Raw genomic sequence first — 4,996 nt, forward strand, 5'->3', positions numbered from 1 at the left:
AAGTACACTGATATAAGAGTTATATAGTACTTTTTATATTTATTAACAAAACGACTGTTTATTTATTTTATGTTTTTATCAAGTATTATACCTATAATAACCAATTTAAATAAAAATAGTTTTTTATTACACTATTTACTAGATAGTATAGCTAATCTTTAATTATCTTGTTTTAAGATCAGTTTAAACCTTTATACTATCTAAAATATTTTTATATATGTTTCATTTTTTTCTTTTCATTCTTTTTAAATGTTTTTTCTGTTCATATATCATGTAATAAAAAAATTCTTTACTGATAATAGAATAATAAAATAATGGTAAACAGCAATAAACATAATAAAAATAGTAGGGTTTTAATAAGGAGTGCTCAACTAGGTTGTCATAACTATTATTTTTAGTAAATTGATTTAAAATTTATAGTTTTACATGTTATTTAACGAAATAAAAATCTAAAACTTTAAGCAGAATAATTTCTCAAAGCAAAGTTTAAGATAAATTTTACTAGTTGTTAAAAATTAAGAGACTTGATTTTATTGAATATAAGTAGATTTAAGAAACTCAGTTTAGTTTTTGACTTAAAGATTTTAAATTGGCTGGTTTTTAGTTACATACTTTTAAGTTTTTTTATAGCTTAGTATAATTTATTTACATTTTTTCAAATAATTGGGCATTTCCATGACTTTTGTTGAGTAAAAAAACAACTACTAATAAATTTTTCCCTAAACGACCAGAAACTTCCCTGAGTTTTTTTCAAATCCTTAAAAAAATACAATGTTAATTTTAAGAATATTCAAGACCTAGCCGCAAGGTTAAAAAGTTTCTAAATAAGCACTTATAAACTAATAAAATTAACTTTTTTGAAAAAAATGTTTAAAGTGGATTAACTAAATATCACTCTAGATCAGGGGTCGGCAGGCAGTTGGTGGTCGCAGGCCAAATTTCAAGTTTCCAAAGTCTTCGCGGGCCGCAGTTTTAGTTTTAGTGACATTTGAATTATCTTATGGTTTTAGTTTTAGTCACACTAAAAAGAAGCTTTACTTTTATTCACCTTATTATTTAAAATGACTTTTACCTATACATAGAATGCCTATTCAAATTAATATTCATTAGATTATGATTTACATTGACTAATATACTTTAATAAATATGTACTAAAATTGTTAATAAAATATGTACTTTCATAAGCACTTAATATGTTAAACTTAATACTTTTTTAATTTTACTTACAACCGAACTCTCTATAAAAACCTAACTTGAAAGACAATTTATGGGTTACTTTTATACATTTGTTATATTCTCAACACTTTTTCATAATTCTAAAAATATTTACTTTGAAAAAAGTTTTTGCGAGTTAAATAATTTACACTCATTAAGAAAATTAGTAATTAGTTAACCTAATAAAATCAATACCTGTTTGTATTCCAGAAAGCTTTAACAAATGATTTAACATAATTAATTCTCAAATACTATAATAAAATAGTTTATTAGTAATTAGACTTTTACTTGGTTGCCACTAAAAAGCAAAAATGTCTGAGATGTATCAAACCAGCTTAAATTTATTAAAATTTGAAAAAGCTATTGAATAGTTGTTAATCAAGCTTAAATACTTAGTTGAAATATCATCATTATCAAAAAGTACACAAAGTGTAGGAAAACAAGAAAAAAAATTCAATTAGTAAACTACACAACAGTCATAAAAACTATTCTGAGAATTGGAAGATTTCTTTAAAATGTTTGAAATAAAAGCTTCACACATACCTGAGTTTTCAAGCTTTTAAAATAGCCCGTTTGTGTAGCAATCCAGTTATTATAAAGTTCACTACATAAAGAAATAACAAAGGTTATTAACAGTAAATAAATTACATGCCAAAAACATATAAGTCAGCTGGAATGGACAATTGAGTTTCTTAAACGAGTTTAACAAAAGTATAAAATTTTATTGAGTCATTAGCAAAGTAGATTTTTTTTAATTATGCATGATAGCAATTCTTTATTTGCAATAAGAATATTGCATTTAAAATTATTAATTATAAAATATAAGACGAGCCACAAGAATAGAAAAAGCGTTAATTAGGAGTTATTGCAAGAAACAATAAAAAAAATCACCAAAGTCATTTCCGACGAAGCACATTATTATCTTCAGTAACTACAGAATAATCAGAAAAAATTGTTAAGGCAAGTGATAAAGTAGCAAAGTTTATTACCTAAAAAACGTTATCGTTTATAATTGATAACTTTTATAATTAATTGATGTTGGCGGTAATGAAAAACTTTTGTTTATTTCTTCAATGACAACATGAAGTCGTGTTTAGGAAATGCAATAATGTTATAAAGTCGCATAAATCAAATTAGGACTTTAATCAAACTGTTAACATGAGAGCACTGATAGAAAAACTATTGCTCATCTGAGAATTTTTATTAGAGATGTTTTTACTAACTTTGACATTTTAGTAGAATTTCTTGGTTTAGTTCCAACGCGAAGCACAACAATCGGTGAAATTTTTAAAGTAAAGGTTCAATGTACCAATACGGAGTTTTTGGAAGTATAATTTCTTCTTTTATTTTTAGTATAAAGTTTAATTAAAGTTTTAAAAAATGTCTTAAAACATTTATTAATATTAAAAAATACTGTTAAGCTATTATAATGTATTTTTTAATAAAAAAACATTTATTTGGTAATTTTTTTGAGTCAAATCGAAATTTCATTACTTTAAATGTAAAAATTGTTTGAAATTCTAGGTTTTTTCAAAAATTCTCAAATTAAAGTTTTTTTCTAGAATTTTCAACCGTGAATTCACAAATTCAAAGCTTTTCCGGGATTCAATTTTTTGTCAACACTGATTGTTCAATCTTTAATGTACACAATAATATAAAAAATATTTTGATTTATATCAGCTGCAAGACTTAAAATTTAACATATATTAAAACTCATACTAACACTGTGGATTGAGCAAAACATACATCATAAGTTTAATTTGCCACTCTTTAAAGCAAAAAAGCCAGCCTGAGTCAACAAAAATATTCCTGATATTTTTGGCTTAAAAAATGGCTTAGTTGGCCTGAGATTTGAAGTCTTCAAATAGTTATAGTCTGAGTGTGTGGCAATGTTTAGTTGTTTATTTGCTTGAATTTGAACTATTTTGATTAATAATGTACAAACTTTATAAATTTACCATCCCTATATCTAGTTTATATTAAAACAGCAATTGTGTGTATTGATATGCAAGGCATAAAAATTAACTAAGCGTGAAAAAAACAATGTTTGAAAAATGGAATGTATACCTAACAAAAACTATATTAACTTATGTCATATATATTGTTGTAAATGTGTCTGTACAAATTTAGATATGACATGTATAAATAAAAATGTTAGATAAGTATGCATAAACTAAACTTAAACTAACTAAAGTATTAAAAAAAAGTGGTTTAAAATATGAGCATTTTTTTAAGTTGGTGTGCATAAGAAACTTATAAAAAATTAAAGTGTGTCAAAACAAAAATCAAATGAACCTTATTTCTTATTACTATGTTATTTTAAATGTATTCACACTAAAATATAACATTTACAAATAAAAAATCTGTAAAAGAAACTGAGGTATAAAAAAATATTGAAAAAGAATATCTAAGCTATAAAGAAATGACACTTTAATGAATTACTGTGCATTACTTTTGTACAAAACGGAAAATATTTGCATTAAGTTTAATATAACCAACTATATATTACTATACAACTTATATAACCAACTTATTGAGTTCAAGCACTCTTGACACTCTTTTTTCAGATAATTACTTACTATTGTAAAAAATTACTAACTATTACTATTACATAATTACTAACTATTGTAAAAAAGAAGTAATTATGAAACTGAGAAACATATCCTGTTAGAACGCTAATCTGTATTTTTCACATTTTAAAACTAAAGCAGTTATTACTTGAAATTATTTTTAAGTGTTATAGAGCGACTTAAAACCAAACTAATCGAATTAAGTCGAATTACCGAAAAAAATTAACTTTAAATAAATTTTTGCTCAGCGGGCCACATTTACATGCTCGCGGGCCACAAATTTTTCTTTCGCGGGCCGCATTCCATTTAAAAAAATAACATGCTCGCGGGCCGCAGATTTACCCTTCGCGGGCCGCAGTTTGCCGACCCCTACTCTAGATTTAGGAAATATTCCTTGAGATTTTTTAAAATTTCCCTGAAATTTTTAGAAAAATTCAAAACTGCCTTGAATTTCCCTGAGATTTTCTATAATTTGAAAATTCACTGAGTGTGTGGCAATCGGGTGATGAGTTTTACCGTACTACTACTAAACTAACTCTCTTAATTAAAGTTCTAATACTACCCGTGATAAAATAATATTTTTTTTTTCAATTTATCCTTTATTCATTTATACGGAATGTGTAAATTACTAGATAGTTAGTACAAGTTTGTATACTAAAATGTTTTTTTACTAAGATTTTGTAAAGAACAGACTTAAGATTAGATAAGAACATTATTTTTTTTTTCATAAATGACTCGTACTAGTATATAATGAGTCTAAAAAACAAATGTATGAAAATATAGTTTTACTTTGGTTAATGTTCGCGTATTAATTGCTATAATTTACGGTAAATAACTATACCCATTATTTTTTTTCTCACTAATTTTGAAAACAATCCTTATATTTTACGACGAACTATGACATTAAAACAAAAATTTTATTTAATCAAAATAACTTTGAAGTTTAGAACTATTATAAATATTTCAGGCAAAATTGGTAACAGTGAATAAAATTCCTTTAAACTTAACGGTTCCAATATTTGATTTGCACTAAATTTATCAATACTCGACGCATAATGATTTTTGAATAGGACCTCACAGGTTTACAAATCTGAAAATAACTAAAAATATGGCAACTCCTTTGCATGGTTTGTTTAACATACAATTTCTTTTTGCATTGGAGGTTCTTTCCAAAACAAATTATCTGTTAGGAAATTTTGAATGACTTATTA

This window comes from Thalia democratica, chromosome 4, assembly GCF_965202585.1.
Source record: "Thalia democratica chromosome 4, ktThaDemo2.hap1.1, whole genome shotgun sequence".
Classification (NCBI taxonomy): domain Eukaryota; kingdom Metazoa; phylum Chordata; class Thaliacea; order Salpida; family Salpidae; genus Thalia; species Thalia democratica.